The following is a 22,302-nucleotide window of genomic DNA, read 5'->3' as shown; positions in this document are numbered from 1 at the left end:
GGAATAATGACTGGTTCTTCGCTGTTGTCCTTCGTAGGCATCGTCAGCTGGGACATATGAGAAGATGGCGGAATCCTCCGGTGTACCGACCGCTGGTGGACCTGTTGACAATGGAAGAGAGACATGTCATCGTCACCTACCGGTTTGACCGTGCCACTATCCAGGAACTATGTACACAGTTGGAGCCAGACCTGATGTCACCAATCCGCCATCCGACTGGAATCCCCCCTGACGTGCAGGTGCTGTCAGTGCTCCATTTCCTTGCAAGTGGGTCTTTTCAGACTACTGTGGCCATGGCATCAGGGATGTCCCAGCCTATGTTTTCCAATGTGTTGTCCAGAGTGTTGGCTGCCATGCTGAAACACGTAAGGAGATACATCATTTTCCCTCAGGTGGAGGATTTGCCTACAGTTAAAGGTGACTTCTATGCCCTTGGACATATCCCCAGCGTCATAGGTGCCATTGATGGGACCCATGTAGCTCTGGTCCCCCCCCACAGGAGTGAACAGGTGTACAGGAACAGGAAGAGTTATCATTCAATGAATGTCCAGATGGTCTGTTTGGCAGACCAGTACATCTCCCAGGTAAATGCTAAGTTCCCTGGCTCAGTGCATGACGCCTACATCCTGCGTAATAGCAGCATCCCTGATATGATGGGTCAACTCCAGAGGCACTGTGTATAGCTACTGGGGGACTCTGGTTACCCCAACCTTTCCTGGCTATTGACCCCAGTGAGGAATCCCAGGACCAGGGCAGAGGAACGGTACAATGAGGCCCATGGGCGGACTAGGAGGGTGATCGAACGCACCTTCGGCCTCCTGAAGGCCAGGTTCAGGTGCCTCCATATGACAGGTGGATCCCTATTCTACTCACCAAAGAAGGTGTGCGAGATCATCATCGCCTGCTCCATGCTCCATAATTTGGCTTTGCGACGCCAGGTGCCTTTTCTGCAGGAGGATGGTCCAGATGACGGTGTTTTGGCAGCTGTGGAGCCTGTGGACAGTGATGAGGATGAAGCTGAGGAAGAAGACAACGACAACAGGGAGTCAGTCATACAGCAATATTTCCAGTGAGACACAGGTGAGAACATTTTCAGGTTTAACATTACATTCACTTTCACACGTCTACCTGTATCCTGTTTCTCGAATTCAATCACTATTTGGTAACTGAGTTGTACCCTTCCATTACGGTTTCACAGGTGTGGTTACCTACATGTCAACTGTTTGCATCCTTCAAGGGCTTGTGATGTGTGACATAGGTATGTTAGCCTTACAATGGTAAACCCATTATGACACTGTCATTGATAATACATATTTACTAAATCACAGACTGACTCCAGATTGTTTTGTGTTTCAAGGGTGTTTATTGAAGTGCTGAAATGTGAGGGGGTTGTAAAATGGTGATGGGTGATGGCGGAGGAATGTCCATGGCAGAGTCCAGTCTATTAGTCTCACAGGTGCACTGCCCATCTGGGCATAGGAAGTGGAGCTGGGACAGTTCGAATATGGACAGGGTAACAAAGTGGGACAGTGGGAGGACAATCAGGGTGGTCTCATTTCCTGGCGGGGGTCTTGCCATCTTGCTCTGTCCTGTTCCTGGATCTCAGGGACCGCTTGCGTGGTGGTTGTCCGTCTACAGGGGGTGGGGTGCTGGTGTGGTGGTCCTGTGGTGGGGCGTCCTGTCCACTAGCGCCGGCCGAGGTGGTGGGCAGTTCATCGTCCTGGCTAGTGTCAGGGGCCCCTTGGAGTGCCACGGTGTCCCTCAAGGTCTGCTGTATGTCCTTCAGCACCCCTACGATAGTGCCCAGGGCGGAGCTGATGGTCCTGAGCTCCTCCCTGAACCCCAAATACAGTTCGTCCTGCAGGCGCAGGGTCTCCTGCAACTTGTCCAGGACCGTCGCCATCGTCTCCTGGGAGTGATGGTATGCTCCCATGATGGAGGATAGGGCCTCGTGGAGAGTGGGTTCCCTTGGCCTGTCCGCCCCCTGTCGCACAGCAGCCCTCCCAGTTCCCCTGTGTTCCTGGGCCTCCGTCCCCTGGACCGTGTGCCCACTACCACTGCCCCCAGGTCCCTGTTGTTGTTGGGGTGGTGGGTTACCCTGGGTGCCCTGTAGTGGTGGACACACCCCTGATTGACCAGTCCTGGGTAGGGAGGTTTGGGTCCGCTGGGTGGGTGCTGTGCTGGTGTTACCAGAGGGTGGAAGGTCGGTGTTGGGCTGTGCCTGTGCAAGGGGAACCTACTGTCCTGAGGCCCACGATGGTCCGGGCTGGTCATCAGGATCCAGTAGGGCAGAGCTGCTCTCGTCACTGTGGGCCTCTTCTGGGGGTGGAGTGGTGTTGTCTGGACCCTCTGGTGTGGTGACGGTCCTTCGGGTTCCTGCAGGGGCATAAGAGCATGATTATTGCATATGTGTGTGTAATGGTGTGCAATGGGTGGGTGTTTGTGTACCCCAGTGCAAGCATTCCTGTGTGTGGGTTTGTGTGATGATGGTTGGGGGGGTGTTCTGGGTATGTGCAGTGGGCATGCTTTAGTGAGGGGTGTCCATGCTTAGTTGTGTCATGCAGGGCTTGGTGTTGGGATGTGTGGTTTGTGTCATGGGTACATTAGTTAGGAGTTGTAGTGATAGGGGAGGGGGTGTGTGATAACATGCAGGTAGGGTGGGGGATATGATAGTTAAGATTTGACTTACCAGTGTCCCATCCTCCACCGACTCCTCCGAGGCCCTCAGGATGCAAGATGGTCAAGACTTGCTCCTCCCATGTTGTTAGTTGTGGGGGAGGATGTGGGGGTCCGCCGCCAGTCCGCTGTACCGCGATGTTGTGCCTGGAGACCGTTGAACGCACCTTCCCCTGTAGGTCGTTCCACCTCTTCCTGATGTCCTCCCTATTTCTTGGGTGCTGTCCCACGGCGTTCACCCTGTCCACTATTCTGCACCATAACTCCATCTTCCTGGCTATTGATGTGTGCTGTACCTGTGAGCCAAATAGCTGTGGCTCTACCCGGACGATTTCCTCCACCATGACCCTGAGCTCTTCCTTGGAGAAGCGGGGGTGTCTTTGGCGTGACATGGGGTGGTGTGGGTGATGTGTGGGGTGGTGTATGTGGTGATGAGTGTGGTGAGTGTAGTGGTGTGTTGTGTTTTGTGCGTGGATGTTGTGTGGGTGATGGTGTTGTGTGCCTCTGTGTGATGGGGTTGTCTATTCTGTGCTCTCTCTCTGGCCTTCTGTCGCAATTCTGGTCGTAAGGGTTTGTGGGTGATGTGGGTGTGTATTTTATATTGTGTTGGGTGTGTGGGAGTGGTGTTTGTATGTGTATCAGGTGTGTGTATTTAGAATTGTCCAATGTGGTGGTGTTTTGGAGATGTGTGTGTATTTTGAGCGTGGCGGTGTGTACTGCCAATGGAATACCGCAGTTGAAGGACCGCCGCGTGGATTCGTGGTTCGTAATAGCATGGGCGTGTTTCTGTTGGCGTGGAGGTGGAGGATTTGTTTCCGCCAGTTTATCACTGACCTTTGGTGTGGCGATGTTGTGTGGGTGTCTGAATTTCGGCAAGTCTGAAGTTCCTAAACCTGCTCTATCGTCTAATATCACTGTCACTCCTGCCATTGATCAATCACTTATAATCTTTTTTACTAAGTTTGGCAAGGATCCTCGTAAAGGGGTTGATAAAGCCTGGACAACATGACAGGACAAACTGCTTGTTGTTGTAGGGCCCTTGGCTTGCATTTTTGACTTGGCTGAATTGGCCAGACTCGAGGATACTCCTATCGATCCTACAGACCTTTCACTTTGGATACAGAGAGCCTTTTGTCTCTTAGGAAATGCAAATTTGACTATCATACATGAAAGAAGGAAAGGTTTACTCCTTAAACTAGACCCAAGCTTGCCAATCTTGCAACTCTTGATCCCGGCATCCAGGCTGACGGTAAGCTCTTTGGGGATTCCTTTATCAAAGACCTCAGCAGATACGTCACTACATTCTCTTCAATCCACAAAGCCCAACAGTCTTTAAAAAAGGTCTTCAGCCAATGTGTTTTTGCACGGGCCTGTAGAGGCAGGAGCCGCTTTACCGGCCGCTCCTATCGCAACCAAGGTGCTAGAGGCTCCTTCAACAACGACCAAGACTACAAGCCACAGTTTTACCCCCAGAGATCCAGAGGTTTCAGTGGCCGCGGACAAAGATTTTCCAGATCTAACACCTCTCAAGGTAAAGCCAGTCTCCTGGCCTTCCTGTGGGATGTTGGCTTCAATTCTTCCTCTCAAAGTGGCGTTCAATTACATCAGACCCATGGGTATTAAACACAATTCAGGGTTACCTGATAGAGTTTTATTCTCCTCCTTTTCAAACCATTTTTCCTCCTCCTCCAAAGTTTTCTGCGGAAATGTCCGCTATCATTACAACCGATGTGCAGTTGCTTATTCAGAAAAATGCTATCCAACCTTCTCTTCCCAATCCATCGGGCTTTTTAAGTTCCTTATTCCTAGTCCAAAAGAAAAACAAAAAGTTAAGACAGGTAATCAATCTCAAATCTTTCAATCAATTAGTGATTTATCGCCATTTCAAGATGGAAACTATTATCCATCTGAGGGATATTTTACTTCAAAACGATTGGTTAGTAAGGCTAAATCTTCAAGATGCATATCTTACTATTCCTATTCACCCTTCACACAGAAAATATTTACAATTTCAATGGCTCTCAAAAACGTATTCCTTTTCTTCTCTTCCTTTCGGGCTTTCTTCAGCACCCTGGTGTTTTACAAAGGTAATGAAACCAATCGTTGCCCATCTCAGATCTCTCGGTATCAGGCTCATAATCTATCTCGACGATATCCTCCTTATGCACCAAAATGTTCAGTGTCTTCACGCCCATCTTCAGTTAACAAGCTCCCTTCTTACAGAGCTTGGTTTCATCATAAACCTGGACAAATCAGTGGGGACCCCCTCTCAACAAGTAGAATTCTTGGGTTTCCTCATCAACTCCACCACAGCTACTCTTCACCTTCCCCCCTCAAAGGTGGCTTCAACCAAAAAAGAACTTATGCACACTCTTCACAAAGATTCCATTTCTCTCAGATCCCTAGCAAGGGTGGTCGGTCTTTTTTCTTCCTCTATTCAGGCAATATTCCCGGGTCCTCTTCATTATCAAGCTCTCCAGCGCTTAAAAATTCTTCATTTTCGCAAAGGTCTCGCCTTCGCCGATCTTATTTCTCTAGATTCAGAATCTCGCTTAGAGATTCAATGGTGGATACACCATTTAGACGCTTGGAACGGCAGGACTATCTTCCCCTCTGCGCCTGATCTTGTATTAGAATCAGATGCAAGCCTCACGGGCTGGGGCACCCGTTGTGGACCAATATCAACTGGCGGTACATGGTCTGCAGAGGAGTCCAAATTGCACATAAACTGTTTGGAGATGCTTGCAGGTTCCTTTGCTATCAAAAGTTTCACAAAAGACAGAGTCAAATGTTCTATCCTCCTTCGCATGGACAACGTTTCTGCGGTCCGATACATAAACCATCTTGGGGGAACCAAATCAAAGCCTCTAGCTCTTCTAGCAAAAAGTCTTTGGGAGTTCTGTCTCCTCCATAAGTTTTCTCTTCTAGCAGAGTATCTCCCAGGATCCCAGAATTCCATTGCAGACTGGTACTCCCACCATCTCAAAGATTACAGTGATATGGAAACTCCATCCTTCGATATTTCAGAAACTTCTGAACAAATGGGGCCCTTTCCATATCAATCTATTTGCTTCAAGTCTCAATTCTCAGTTACTCCTCTTCTTCAGCTGGCGCTCCGATCCTCTCGCTTTGGCAACAGATGCGTTTCTACAAGATTGTTCCTCTGCAACCAACTATGCTTTCCCTCCTTTCATTTTAATCAACAGAGTTTTATCTCAAGCCAGACGCCAGAAAGCCTCCTTAGTCATTGTCACCCCCTTCTGGCAGTCTCAGGTCTGGTTTCCCCTTCTTCTCGAGTTGTCCACGGATTTTCCCCGGCTTCTTCCTCAGTTCCCTTCTCTTCTTCTAGATCCTTTGGGATCTCCTCACAACCTGATTCTCAACAAATCCCTAACTCTTTCAGCTTGGAAGCTATCGGGCTCTCCCAACAAACCGCTTCTATTTCCACAGAAGCTACAGAATTCATTAACAATGCTTGGGCTCCCGGCACAAGAAAAGCGTACAAATCAGCCTGGTCTCTTTGGGCAAGCTGGTGTGTGGGAAAATGTATCAATCCCTTTTCAACAGATCTAAATTGTATTATTCATTTTTTGGCGGCTGAGGCCAGTTCGGGTAAATCCTATAGAACTATAAACCTCTATAGATCTGCTATCTCTATGCATCACCAATATATCAATGGCAAGCCGGTGGGGGAGCATCCCCTTATCTGCCGTCTTCTAAAGGGAGTTAAACTTGCCAAACCACCTGCATCCAAATACTCTTACCTATGGGATGTCTCATTAGTTTTAAATTTGTTCCTTTCTTGGCCCGATGTTTTGCTTTCCTTCTCTTATCTTATGACCGAGCTGACAAAACTTCTCTGGAATGCACTTCTTGGTTTAAAGAAGACATTTATTATTATTATTACTTCACCACAAGGTTCCTGAAAGACGAGATTAGTAGGTTGGAAGCACACGTTCAAAAGTAGTCACTGCAATGAAAGCAAAATATACCCAAGTACTTCTCAATTGCAATGTACACAGCAAATACATGTGATTATATTATAGCATAACTTCAAAGCAAAGCATAAAAGTCAAAATTGCATCACTGTAAGGCCTATCACTGCTTGTCATCCTTCTCCTATCTTCAAGTTGATGACTCCGGTTCAACTGCGAGAAAGAGACTTTCCACCCAAACGGGAGACAGGCAGCTGACGTCCACTCCTGACTGAAGTCCTGAAAGATCTCTTTTTGCTGCTGCCCAGGGCCATTGTTACCCTTTCCTCTCAGACTCGGGAAAATAAAACAAGCCATTGGAGATTGGCCAGATCTCATAGACCTCTCCTCTTCCCAAGGCTGAGCGGAAAGGAAAACACAAAATATACGCTCTCTTATCACGTTAGGGTTCGTGTGAATTCAATTTGAAAAACACAGCTTGGTCTACCATGTGGAAAAACACAGCTCATCTGCAATGTCTCAACTGCAATGTCTAACTCCACGTTGAAGCCAATAGGCAGCTAACCTAAACACCAAATGTAATGTCTAATGCCATGTTAAAGCCAATAGGCAGCTAACCTACATACAAAATGTAATGTCATGTTAAAGCCAATAGGCAGCTGACCTACATACCAAATGTAATGTCTAATGCCACGTTAAAGCCAATAGGCAGCTAAACTGAATACAACATGTAATGTGCTACTGGTGAACATTGAGCAACTAATATGCACAGCGGTGGAACACAAAGTCATTGCTCAAACACAATTAATAGCATAACACCAGAGAACTCGGATCTATCATTAAAAATGCTCTCTGCTAAATTGACCATGTTGTTGTGCCTCATTTCTATCAAACGTGTGTCCGATGTAAAATCTTTAGATGTTTCTTCACGCCAATTTATGCCTACAGGTGTTTTATTCCACATTGCCAAGAGCACAAAAACCAACTTACATACTCTATTTTACCCTTTCTTTCCTAACAAACCAAAACTCTGTGTGGGACTTTGTTTAAAGGAATATGAGAAACAAACTGTTAACCTCAGAATATCCTCCCTTCCTCAGCTCCTGATTTCGTTCTGTAAACCCCATAAACCAGTTTCTTCGGCTACCTTAGCTCGCTGGGTTAAATGGGTCATGACCCTGGCGGGTATTGATATTTCCATCTTTGGGGCCCATTCCTCCAGGGGTGCCATGGCTTCCAAGGCCTTTGCTTTGGGTTCCAGCCTAGAGAACATTCTGAGGTGGCTGATTGGTCTATTGATAATGTTTTCAAAACGTTCTACTGCAAACCTGTTAGATCTGCTCCTTCTCTGGTGGTTGATATGCTTTAAACTAGCATAATAGGAGCCTCCGGTCTTGACATAAAATGTAGATTTTCCTAGTAATTTATGAAGGAAAGTTTTCATTTTATTAAAGACACGGAGGCGAGTATTATCCCACCGCTCTCTACTAATATGTTTCTTGTTTCCCTCCCAGCCAATCCAGCACTACCTCCTGCCTCTGGATGATGCCAGACTTTCTTAATTTACTTCTCCCTTCTCTACACCACTGGCCTCCTGGAATTCTTTCCTCCACTACCCTACGATTTCTTCAAGTTATGCCTGGATTGTCTCCTGTTGCCAAGACTTGTTATTTTTTATCCTCGCAATTGCTATTATTGGTTCTATTTTTCCTTTGTTTCATGACTCTATTTGAACTGCTCCCTCAAGAAAAGAGGGATGCTTGCAGTCAAGACGGTACTCTATGGTCCTTGGGATCTGCCTATTGGTGCTTCTGGTGTCTACGTTTAAAGTTGTCTATCAGATTGTACAGCAGCTAATGGATTACGTGGTTGCAGCTGCCGTATAACTGCAGTGACCCTGGTTTCAAGTATTTGAGCCTGTTACATAATAATTAAATCCAGTATGAATTATTGACTCTCTAGTGTGCTTACTTCACATAGATGACATTTTCGGGACATAATGTAGATTTTCCTAGTAATTTATGAAGGAAAGTCTTAACTTTATTAAAGACACTGAGGCGAGTATTATGCATTCTTTTCAAGCTTTAGTAAAATAGCAGCAGTCAAGAAACTACACTTCCCAAGAGGCTTAGCAACAGGCTAACCAATGGGAAGAAAAACGTAGGCACCAGAAGCACCAATAGGCAGCCTTCATAGCAGAGACGGTGCGCAGCAGCTACGGCAAGGACAAACTGCTGCTGGCCTCCCTGGGCTTCACTCCAGCTGCAGCAGACTTCAAAAGTGTGCCCAGGTGCTGCCTTGTTGACTCCACGAGGAGTGTCGAAATACGAGAAGACTCGCCCGTGGTGTGGACGCCATTTAGAAATGTCACTGTACCCGTTACAGCAATATAGCTTGCTAACTTTTATGTGCACATTTGGAAACGTGACATAATTCAAAGCCCGAAATTGATGTGAGGATTAGGTAGGGGCGGGCATGCAGCGACATAGGAGGAGGTAGGAAGGACAAATGCTGCGTTCACCAGTGCAATACAAAAAAAAGAAAAGTGCCATCAAATGAACACGTTTTGGTCGTGAACCAAGCAGAAAATAAAAATAAAAAGCGCCTCACAGAAACCATAAATAAACAAATGTGACCTGTTTACAGCAGAGCTCAGAAAGATGTGCTCTCTTCGCCAGTGCTCCAGATGAAAGATCAAAGTAGTCCCTGAACACATGATAAAATGGTGAGCAATGTATTTAGATAGCAGTTGGTCCGATCTCCTGGAAGGAGACAAAAAAGAAGCAAGCATTTGCAATACAATGGGTCTCACATTTGTTTGAGTTAGAGGTATTAGCATTGCAAAGTCCTAACTAGACTTTTCTTGCCACGTAAATTGAAAATGAAAAGTAAATCAGTTGACATAAGCAAGCCGTTTTAAAGTGCAATGGCCACCATGAGCACAAGCGCAAGGAGAGACACAAAAAGAAAAAGAAGTTTGTTTGTAGTAAAATGTACTGTCCTAAAGAATGAAGAAAAGGACCAAATGCCTACACAGTTTCTCACACCACAACCAAACCATAATCCACAACCATATTGTAGTAGGAAAACTACATGAAAAGCCAAGTGCGTTTAAAAACAAAGTTAAATGTGAATTCTATGAAGATTCCTAAATAACAGCCCCCTCAAAGTAAACCAGTGAACTCATGATTCCCAGAAGTGTAGAATATAAATAAGAAATCGATAGCATAGATCAATCATGCTCATCAAATATCACCGTGGTCGGTCAGTGAAACGGAAGTGTGAAACCGAAGTGTGCTTGAACCATTTCTATGCTGGTCAGTAATGACACTGTTTGTGTCTCAACTCTTAGTAAAACTGAAAGGTATCTTGTGCTTGACAGTTTCAATGCAGTTAATGACCTGCTTATTTATAGTCGTGCATAAAGAGTCATGTACTCCGCCTCTCCCCTACAATCTAATGGTGGAGCTTAGCTTCAGAGTACAGCGTACTAGACAATTTCTCTGCAATTAGTGACATGCTCCCAATCAGTATATCTGCTGTCCCACACGTGATAAAAAATCATAAATAATCTTACCTCCCCGATACATAAATTACAACGCAAATGAAGTTATTGTGGCGTGTACGGTAACCACCATCTTGCAGGTTATTTAATCCATACATAAACGTGAACAACGGACAAGCGGGAACGTAGCTGAAACCCAGTGCGCGCCGTATTGCAAAAGTGTACTAAATTATGTCAGTGGAATTAGTAACATGCCATCGGTGCATGCCCTGTTGGAACAGTACCTATAATTATCGGTTCTGCTATATTGGGAAGTATGCAAGGGTTATAAACTCTTTAATAGTCTTATCTGTCCAAAACATGAGTCAATAACATTCATGTTGCATTCAAAGATTATAAATAATACCATCTGAAAACATGCTGGGCATGTCCTACAGGAAGAGTAATATATATACTAGAACATAGAATGTTTCTGCCAATGAGTTTACAGGTGCATAGTCCCAGAGTCAATCCGGTTCACATAAAAAATTAAAACAGAAGTAAAATCAAAAGCCAGTTACCAAACCAGTCCAGTTCGATATGTATTACAAACTATAATATGGCTGTGCTGTACCTAAACCCAAATATTTCATATTCAGGTGGGGATCTGGAGCGGCGGGTAGAGGTCCTGGTAGAATGCTGTGAAGGCCTATGTGATTGTAGGCAACTCCTTGCAGAGAGCCCCAGAGGAGTCTCTAGTAGTCAGCACTATCCTGTTAGAGACATCACGAGTCACTAGCCAGTATATCAGTTTGACCAATGTATCTCTCTGGGGTGATGCTCTCCACCACTGCTTCACCTCCTCCAGAGAAACCTGACACAGTCTAGACCAGGGTCTGTTTCAGAATTCTACATTTTTCTAAATGTGCATATGCTAAAAATCTGGCATGGACCCGGCTCTCCAGGACCGACTTTGCAGAACCCTGGTCTAGACCATGCCAGCACCAATTGGCGCTCAACTTCTCCCGGGTCCAGATCTCCATCCTGATGCTCCACGATAAGGATCTGGGTCTTTTAGATCTGCCACCTGCACCAGCTGGCGCTCCTCCTTTCTCCTCACGTACCCTGCAAGCAGGCCCAGTAAGGTAGGCTTGCTTGCCGCCCATATGTCCAAGTGGAGGACACTGATCCATGGTTAGTCTGGAAGAAGGCCTGTAATTCCTTCTCCACAAAGTCCGTGCACTCCTGCTCCATCAAGTGCCATGTATTCAATTTCCACATCAGACGAAGGGAGTTTGGCAGGGTACCCGATCCTAGGAAAAGGGGTGCATGATCAGATACACCTCGCAGCAGGATCTGAACGGACTGCAGTGCACAGGCTGGAAGCCAAAGGAGGTAAATTCTATACTCTGTTTTGTGGGCTGCAGACATGTGCGTGTAGGACTGTTGTGTGGGATTCCACAAGTGGCATGCATTACAGGGATCAATGACACACAAGGTCAAGTGAGCATAGCGCGCCACTCAACCCGGATGCGGAGCATCAGATGTGTCCTGCACAGGATCTGGAACTGCATTAAAGTCCCCACCTTTGGGGGAAGGGCCACCACCAGGAACTGGAGCACTCGCCGAGTAGAATGTAGGTGGTGCTGGAAAGGGGGCATAACATGAGACAAAATTATAGTGCTTGGCCTATAGGCGCCCTTCAATTCCCACATATCTCCCCTGAGGGTCATCATGGGAAGGAGTTACCACCAACAGGAAAGATCTTTGTAAGAGAATCACGCCCCCCCTTGAGCCTCTAGAGAACCTGCATGAAAGACACAATTGTATCCAAACTTGCAGAGAAAAGAGCAGATGGATCCCTAGAGGTGTATCTCCTGGAGCAGGACCACGTCAGATCTATATGTCTTGATATTGTGCAGTACTCCTGATCTTTTGAATGGTCCAAGAGACCATTCCCATTCCAGGAGACGACCCTAATCATCCGTAAGGGACACTAAGAAATGGCTGGTCAACCTATGATCCCATGGAGGCGGAGGTAGGTCAGCGCGTAATTCTATGGAGTCTAACACATAGTTAGGAACATGTGCAGTGGAGAACCCTTGGGATGTGTGCCTGTAAGAAAACATTTCAAGACAACAATCCAACTCAAAACAACATACCCTCATACTTCTCCACCCCATACTTTCAACCCCAAAGCATCTGTTGCCCATAAGAATAACATAATACAACAAAATCAGGTCCCCAGTCGCCCATAAAAGGTTAACAGTGCCTTACAGCAGCATCTAAGATTTGGAACCTCAAACCTTATTCTTGACAACTGTAGGAAGATTGCCCCAGCACCCCTCGACCTCCCCCAACATTCCATCTGCGGGAGATACATCACCTCTCCCGGAAGGCGCATTCAGATGGGAGCACAACGGTGCATGGGTCACGCAACATGACATGCGATGGCCAGGGTAGCTCAGGTCAATGAGTCAGGCATGCTTTCAATGGTCTGAAAGAGAGCCGCTGTGTCAGGGTCACCTTAAGGTTAACTGCACCCAGGGCCTCACCTGCAGGATATGGGCTTGCAGATTCCTGTCTTCTATGCTGACCTGGTTGGCCTTTTCGGGTGTAGGCATGTTTTCTCTGGGGTGCTTGAGAGGGGAGGGGTGGAGGGTGTTCTGTCACACTCAGCTCCACCAGACCTCCAGTGCCTGTCAGTCCCAGTGGTCACTGCTCTGTTGCCCACTCCCAGGCAGGTTCAGGGGTGTCAAAAAAAGTATTTCCACAAGTCAATGATCAACCTAAAACAGACCAGGAAAAGAAGCACGTACTGGACATTGAGCGCCTAGAGTTTCTGCCTTATGTCATAAAACGAGCAGCGATGCTGTTGAACCATTCTGGTGTAGTCTGGAAAGATTAGGATTTTGGCATTAAGGTATTGCAGATTTTGTTGAGTCTGAGCCTCTCGAAGAACAGCATCACTGTGCCGATGGTTGAGGATATGTGCTATCACAGGGTGGGGGGGCCTGGTGGAGGTCTTTTAGTAAGGGCACAATGTACCCGTTCCACCACAAAACAAGAAGGCAGTTTATCTGTTGAAATCCCAGGACCAGAACCAGAACCATTCTAGGAGGCTGTCCATCCCTGAGACCTCTGCCCACTCCGGAAAGCCAACAGGGTGCAGGTTGTTCCTTCTGGAGCATTTTTTTGTTTCTTCCACACTTTCTTCCACAGCAGCCACTGTGGACATCAGTTTGAGAGACCTGGTGATTGAGGGCCACTACATCATCTTCAGTTTTCGAAATCCCGCCCTGAGTTTCGGTCACCCTATCTGCCACTTTGCACAGTTCCTGACTCATGAGAAAGCGGTCTGTGCGGATGCTGTCTACTTTGGATTCCCTGCCTCCCTAAAGTCCAGCATTGCTGCAAGGATGGTTGTCAAGTCCATTGGGGGGTCGCATGGTACAGCAGGGGGTTCCCTCTAACACCCTTATTATCCAGCATAGAAGTGGTGTACAGGTACATTTTGGTCTGGGCTGGCTGCGGCACAGGGGGTTTATCGTGCCCATCTCCAGTTTAGGGTGACGGTTGACATTGGAAGCAAAGATGCGGTGTAATTGGCATGCTTGCCTCTGGGCAGCATGAGCAGCCAGCTTCACCCAGTGTACATCCCCCCTGAGGAGGTGCCATTACATACACAATTTAACACAGAAACAAAGGAGACTTGTGAGTATGGATATTAGAGGAGTCTTGTGGTTTGTCAGATAGCTGGGATATGATGATGGCACACTTACAGGGCCCAGGATCGGGCCCAGCTGTGGAGGAATCAGACTAGCAACTGTGGTGGAACATCATCCAACTCAAAGACAGGAGCGCGGGGCGGAACATGCCTGAGCACGAGTTGCTGGCTTGGTCTCTGTTTTAGGGGTGCAGCTGGGTCCTAAGCAGGCGGCGGGTGTCTGGAGTTTAGATGTGTTCCCGTCATATATTAGCGAGCATGTGTGTTGCAGGGGGGTTTCCACATGCACGAAGAGACGCACAATTAAATGTCTACTAACTGAAGATATAGTACTCCATTGTTTGAAACTGTGGCATCTACTGCCCTTCAGCTTATTCACGAGACAAAAAACTTCTTTGCATGGACATTCTTTCTTTTTTCCATTCATGTGTCAATGAATCCTGCTGTATGTAAGTTTAGGTGGAGCGCATTCGAGAACTCCGCTAGGAGATTTAACTGTCGACTGTTTCGATGTGTACTTTCTCCTGGTGCAATTACAAGCATGACTGGCAATTACAAATATTTGCTGTAATAGTGTCGATGTGAAAGCCAAAATGTTACATGCTTGAAAATTAAACAGATTTTCGAAAAACAAATTGAGGAGTCTTATGGTCACCAATCGGCTTGCCCTACGCAGCATGAGCAGTTAGCAGCAGCCGGCCCAGGTCTCCTCAAGACCACCCAGCCAGTGCAGGAGGGTGAGTTCAGGCAGAGTAACACTCATACACAGGACAGAATTTCTCTAATCACACCGATGTCCACAGGGAGCCGTAGTCATCCGATCTGAGGCGTCCTAGAGACACCCTAAGCTGTGCAGGGGCACCCTTGTGCCAGGGCCAGAGCTGTTACTATCTCCAGTATATGGAAAACACCCCTGGGGACCAGATCAGTGAATCAGCAGGGTAGCGTAAATCTAGAAAGACACAATCAGCACCCCTTTGGGTGTGAGGCATTCGATGGTACGAGGCCTCCCGCAAAGAACTTGCCAGGCATTCAGGGTGCGGCCGAGCATACCTCTCTTCCGCTCTTTGTGCAGTGTCAAGTCCTCAACCACTGGGCCCCAGGCCACCTCCTCGCAGGGTTTGCTACCACCAGGGCCCCATGTAGCCCTCTTTCATTTTGGCCCACCACCATCTCAGGCTAGGCTCCGTGACTCACAGGAGCTGTCCGCTGGCGGCCTAACTTCTGGGCCCCAATGCACCAGCAAGCCTGGTGTGTGCACAGCCACCGCTACAGGCCGTTGAAGAGCTGTCATCTATCACACGGCAAACCCAGTCAGCAAACAATAGGGGACAAGGGGCTCCCCGGGGGTCCCAGTTTGGCTCTTTCTTCCCGCTGGGGAGATGTTTTGCCGCACCGATTGCAGCTGAATCTGGAAGGGGGCAGGTTGCGTCCCGGCCATGTCTCCAACTTCCAGACTGGGGCTGCCCCCCAGACCCACACAATCTCACCTTCACTTTTTTTAACTCCTCCACTCACTGGGGTGAGAGACGGGTCCGCTCATCAGGTGCACCGGGCACCTCCAGCCTAACTGCATCACCAACAGGCCCCTGCTCCACTCGGAGGCAGCGCCCTGGGCCGCTTATGGACCACCGAGGGGAAGCATCGCAGGCAACATTTTAAACTCTGCAGCCCGCTGTCTGTTCAGGATTCGCAGCGAGGCCCCTGCAGCTTTCCCGTTGCCCCAAGAAGGCCGAGGAGGGTGTCTAAGGCTCCACAGGTGACGGGAAGTAGAGCGGGTACAATGGCAGCTGCTGTCAGGCAGGATGAGGGTTGGTTAAGAAACAGGGGACAGGAATTCCATTAGGGTTCGACCGCCATCTTGGCCTCCTTGGCCACCCCCGACCACTGCCTACTCTTAAAAATGTTTTGTCAGCATTCACAAAAGAGAAGGGGTCCTTTGTGGACTCCTTACCATTTGTTAAGGGGTTACCACCATGATTGTGTTGTCAGTAATATATTGGTGTTTTGTGACTGGATTTCAGTCCCAAAATATTAATACTGTACATCCCCCTTCCGAATCAGTATTTGGAATAGATAGCCTGAACACACTCCTTTCTAATAGCGGATCGATAAGTAGTCACAAAACAATCTGTGATTCCGTAATGTGTTACCAAATCTCAATTTGTGTTTGTTACGTACCAATTGGCTTTTTACTGTCACAAACAGCCCGATTATGCCAATTGGACCCTTTGCAACTGGAAAAAGTCTTAGTACACCTGACCCCAAGTTTTCAAAAGGGCAGAATCTTTATCAGTACATGCAAAAGTTATCTTGGGCATGTAAAATCTGGCATTGGGACCAAGCTTGACTTATGACAGTTTTAAGGTGGTTATAATTTAATACTGGTAATCGCATGATTATATCCCCGTTTTAAAGTAGTCAAGATAAGTTTGATTTTGTGTTGTGTCCTGAAGAAGGTAGGGTTAGCCAAAAGAAGTACTGAAGTGTTGCATCAGCAATTGTTTAAAAAAACATCACTGCTTTTTACAATATACAATATAAGTATGATGATAAAAATAGTAGGATACTTTGAAATGGAAACAAGGCATGTTCAAGTAAGAACTTCTGTGAGTTGTAGATCAACAAAAAAAAGTAAGGAAAAACATTTTATGAAGTGTTATGATTTGTTGTAAATCATGCTAAGATTTTGTGTTTATGAATTAAAGAAAATAAACATTATATATTTTTATATAAATTCCATGTGGGCACTCTCTAAAAAGCATAGATCAGCAGTTCTTAATATTTTGACTTCTGGTACCCGCAATTAATGACTACTGGACAACAGGGACTCCCATCTAATCGATTTCTACGATTTGAACCTCAAAACAATACACTAAACTAGAGAAACAATTATACATTATATAAATACATAAATTAGGAAATACTTTGTTTAATACACAGACAAAAGAGACACAATGTGATTCACTGTTGGCCCGTCCTCCACATCTCTAATACCTTGGTTATCTCCTGAGACCACTGTGCACCATTCCCAAGTTATCCATCTCCCAATGCCTCCTAGGGCAGGGTTCCATTTGTATACCCTGTACCTCTGCCCATCCTTTCTATATTTTATAGTGTTTACTGGGTCATTTCCACACCTTATATATAGATCTTTCCAACCCCTTGCAAAAATCTGTGCCCTTAGCTCATCCCTTCAACAAGGGAGCGGCTACAGCCTTCCAGGCCATCCCAATATCCCTCTTGGCAGTTATAAGGCCTAATCACAAGATCACCCTTTGATATCTCTTGCCACCAAGCTCATTCATGATGTGTAGGAGTACTAGTTTAGGATCCCTCAGAACATTCTAGCCCAGTACCCTCTACAGCCTCGCCAAGACTACCCCCCCCAGAAGATGGAGAGTACTGAACAGTGTCTAAACGTGTGTATCCAATCTCCAAGAGCAATCCCACAGCACAAACAATTGTCTGCCTGAATGAGATCCATGCCATATAGCCTAGGCCTCATGAATTACATAATGTGGAGCGCTTTTAACTGGATGTGCTTAAATTGCACAGTGTTAGAAATGGGGTCTCTAGCTGGCAGTCAGTTTGCAAACTGTAGGAAAATGCCACTGTTGGCATGATTACCCCCTGACCTTTTGCTTTTTGTTGATGCTAGTTATGATTGAAAGTGTGCTGGGACCCTGCTAACCAGGCCCCAGCACCAGTGTTCTTTCCCTAAAACTGTACCTTTGTCTCCACAATTGGCACAGCCCTGGCACACATATAGGGCCTGATTCTAACTTTGGAGGACGGTGTTAAACCGTCCCAAAAGTGGCGGATATACCACCTACCGTATTACGAGTCCATTATATCCTATGGAACTCGTAATACGGTAGGTGGTATATCCGCCACTTTTGGGACGGTTTAACACCGTCCTCCAAAGTTAGAATCAGGCCCATAGTCCCTTGTAAATGGTACCCCTGGTACCAAGGGCCCTGTGGCCAGGGAAGGTCTCTAAGGGCTGCAGCATGTATTATGCCACCCTAGGGACCCCTCACTCAGCACATGCACACTGCCTCACAGCTTGTGTGTGCTGGTGGGGAGAAAAAGACTAAGTCGACATGGCACTCCCCTCAGGGTGCCATGCCCACATCCCACTGCCTGTGGCATAGGTAAGTCACCCCTCTAGCAGGCCTTACAGCCCTAAGGCAGGGTGCACTATACCACAGGTGAGGGCATAGCTGCATGAGCACTATGCCCCTCCAGTGTCTAAGCCAATTCTTAGACATTGTAAGTGCAGGGTAGCCATAAAGAGTATATGGTCTGGGAGTTTGTCAAACACTAACTCCACAGTTCCTTAATGGCTACACTGAATACTGGGAAGTTTGGTATCAATCTTCTCAGCACAATAAATCCACACTGATGCCAGTGTGGGAGTTATTGAGAAATACACACAGAGGGCATCTTAGAGATGCCCCCTGTACACCAGCCTAACTACTAGTGATAGGCTGACCAGTTTCTATCAGCCTGCCACGTACAGACGGGTTTCTGGCCACATGGGATGAGTGCCTTTGTGCACTATGTGACCAGGAACAAAGCCTGTACTGGGTGGAGGTGCTTCACCCCTCCCCCTGCAAGAACTATAACACCTGGCGGTGAGCCTCTAAGGCTCAAGCCTGGTGTTACAGCGCCCCAGGGCACTCCAGCTAGTGGAGATGCCCCCCCCCTGGACACAGCCCCCACTTTTGGCGGCAAGTCCGGAGGAGATAATGAGAAAAACAAGTAGGAGTCACCCTCCAGCCAGGACAGCCCCTAAGGCAGAGGTCTTCAAACTGGGGGGCGGGCCTCCCTGGGGGGCCCCAAGTGATCCTGGGGGGGTGCCACACTCTGGCCAAAAGAAGCATTATACAGATTGTTTTAAGCAGAAGCATGTTATTGTATTTAAAAAAAGGTAACTGTACTTAACTGCAATGCTTAAATAGGCCTAGACATATTTAAACATTGCCATCTTTATACAATAATTGTGAAAAATTCTGAGGGGGGCCCAATGATTTTTATTTTCCAACTGGGGGGGGGGGGCGCGGCATTAAAAAGTTTGGAGACCATTGCCCTAAGGTGTCCTTAGCTGAGGTGACCCCTTCCTTAGAAAATCCTCCATCTTGCTTTGGAGGATTTCCCCCAGTAGGATTAGGGATGTGCCCCCCTCCCCAAAGGGAGGAGGCACAAGGAGGGTGTAGCCACCCTCAGGGACAGTAGCCATTGGCTACTGCCCTTCAGCCCTTAACACACCCCTAAATTGAGTATTTAGGGGTGACCCTGAACACAGGAAAACAGATTCCTGACGACCTGAAACAAGAAGAAGGACTGCTAACCTGAAAGCCCTGCAGAGACAACGGAGACAACAACTGAGTTGGCTCCAGCCATACCGGCCTGTCTCCAGATTCAAAGAACCTGCAACAGCAATGCCTCCAGCAGAACCAGCGACCTCTGCTAACCCAGAGGACTGCACTGCAACACAAAGGACCAAGAAACTCCCATGGACAGCGGCTCTGTCTAATCTACAAAGAAGAGACCATCTTTAAAGAGACTCCAGCCTCACTCTCGAAGTGCGAGTCCCCATCACTCTCCACCCGACGTCACCCTCTCGTGTCCAGAAGAACCAACACTGCAGCGAGGACCCCCAGGCGATTCCCACGATGTGGTCACCCTGAGACGACCTCCCTGCACCCCCACAGCGACACCTGCAGAGAGAATCCAGAGGCTCCCCCTGACCGCGACTGCCCGGTAACAAAGAACCTGTCGCCTGGAAGAAGCACTGCACCTGCAGCCCTGAGGCCAGAGAGAAACCAACCACCAGTGCAGGAGTGACCAGCAGGTGGCCTTTATCGTTGCCGAGTTGGTGGCTGGCCCGAGAAGCCCCCCTGTGCCCTGCCTGCATCGCCAGATTGACCCCCCGGTCTCTCTATTGATTTTTATCTAAAACCCGACACCTACTATACACACTGCACCCAGCCGCCCCTCTGCTGCTGAGGGTGTATTTTGTGTGCCTGTTTGTGACCCCCCAGTGCTCTACAAACCCCCCCTGGTCTGCTCCCCGAGAACGCAGGTACTTACCTGCCAGCAGACTGGAAACGGAGCACCCCTAGTCTCCATAGGTGCCTATGTTATTTGGGCCCTACTTTGGCATCTGCACCTGACCTGCCCTGTGTTGCTGGTCCTGGGTGTTTGGGATAGACTTGAACTGTGAGCTGCCTATGCCCAGAGACTGAACTTGTAAGAGCTTTACTTACCTGATAATCTAACTGGTACTTACCTCCCCCAGGAACTGTTGATTTTTGCACTGTGTCCACTTTTAAAATAGCTTATTGGCATTTTTGCCAAAACTGTGTACCTTGGTGTTTTACTTCAAAGTTCCATACTTACCTATGCCAAGTACCTTACAATTTATGTACTTACTTGAATTCTGAATCTTGTGGTTCTAAAATAAATTAAGAAAATAATATTTTTCTATATAAAAACCTATTGGCCTGGACTTAAGTCTTTGAGTGTGTGTTCTCATTTATTGCCTGTGTGTGTACAACAAATGCTTAACACTACCCTCTGTTAAGCCTACTGCTCGACCACACTACCACAAAACAGAGCATTAGTATTATCTAATTTTACTACTATCAACCTCTAAGGGGAATCCTTGGACTCTGTGCACACTATCTCTCACTTTGAGATAGTATATACAGAGCCGGCCAACTTCCTACACACACTGTCCAAGTATGGACCTTCACTCTAGTCAGGATAAGCGAGATACCTGCTCAGATAACCCCTGCTCACCCCCTTGGTAGCTTGGCATGAGCAGTCAGGCTTATCTCAGAAGCAATGTGTAAAACATTTGCACATAACACACAGTATCGCAGTGAAAACACTACAAAAGGACACCACACCAATTTTTGAAAAATATCCAATATTTATCTATATAAAACAAGATCAAATATGATAAAAATCCAACATACAGTAATAAATATATGAATTCTGCAGGATTTAACTTACTAATACAGATTCTTGAAGTCGATAGCTCCACCTGGGGCTATCACGGCGTTGTGATCAGCAAAACCAACAGTTCAGGCCGGCCACAGTGTCAGAAAGACCCGCAAACATTGCCTTCGGAATTGCAAGGCATTGTGGTCCTCACGGTGAGCAGTGTCGCTGGCATCGCGGTGTCATTCCCGGAGTTGGGACGGGAGTCATCAGGCCCTTGAAGTCACATGCGGTGCAGATCGAACTCCGGGGTGATGAAGTCAGGAGCGCTGGCGTGGATGGCGTCGGGGCTGTGGTGCGAAGCAGGATGATGCAACGTGCGGTGCCCTCAGGTTACAGTGCAGGCAACGGCATCCAGTAGCGTTGGTGACACCAGGGCTGCAGTGTGAAGTGAGGTGGTGCGACGTGCGGTGTCACCAGGTCACGGTGCAGGCAGTGGTGTCATTGTTGCTGAAGCGCTGTCGTCGGTAGGCCCAAACCAGCGGTGCAGGAAGGGACGGTGCTTCATGACCCCCATGAGCGGTGTCCACAGGCCATGGTGCAGGCAGGGATGCTTTTTTTGATGACACTGGAGTCTATGGTGCTGGCGTCGGTGGACCGGGGCTCCGGTGCGGGGTGGGATGGTGCTTCGTGTACCTCACGAGCGGTGTCCACAGGACACGGTGCACGCAGCGGCGCCAGTGTAAGCAGGAGCGTTGTCGTCAAGGATGCCCAGGCTGCAGTGTGAGCAGGTGATGCCGGAGTGCAGGGCCCACAGGCCGCAGTGCAAGCAGCAGCTCAGTGAAGTTGTCCGATGACGGCATCGCTGAGACCAGGGTCACGGTGCGAAGTGGGGCAGTGCGGCTCACAATCTAAAAAACAACTTCACTAAAAGATGTATTTTTAAATTGTGAGTTCAGAGACCCTAAACTCCATATTTCTATCTGCCCTCAAAGGGAACCTGCACTTTAAAGTTATGTAAAGGCAGTCCCCATGTTAACCTATGAGGGACATAGGCCTGGCAACAGTGTAACCCACATTTGGCAGTATTTCACTGTTAGGACATGTAAAACACACCAGTACATGTCCTACCTTTTAACTAGACTGCACCCTGCCCATGCGGCTACCTAGAGCCTACCTTAGGGGTGCCTTATATGTACCAAAAGGAAAGGTTTAGTCCTGGCAAGTGGGTACACTTGCCAGGTCAAATTGTCAGTTTAAAACTGCACACACAGACACTGCAGTGGCAGGTGTGAGCCGTGTTTACAGGGCTACTAATATGGGTGGCACAACCAGTGCTGCAGGCCCACTAGTAGCATTTGAATTACAGGCCCTGGGCTCCTCTAGTGCACTGTACTAGGGACTTACCAATAAATCAGATATGCCAATCATGGATTACCCAATCACCAATACAATTTACATACGGAGCACTTGCACTTGAACACTGATCAGCAGTGGTAAAGTGCGCAGATACAATAAACCAGTCC

This window comes from Pleurodeles waltl, chromosome 7, assembly GCF_031143425.1.
Source record: "Pleurodeles waltl isolate 20211129_DDA chromosome 7, aPleWal1.hap1.20221129, whole genome shotgun sequence".
NCBI classification, from domain to species: Eukaryota; Metazoa; Chordata; class Amphibia; order Caudata; family Salamandridae; genus Pleurodeles; species Pleurodeles waltl.
The sequence above is the reverse complement of the archived record's forward strand: the minus strand, read 5'-3'. Positions refer to the sequence as shown.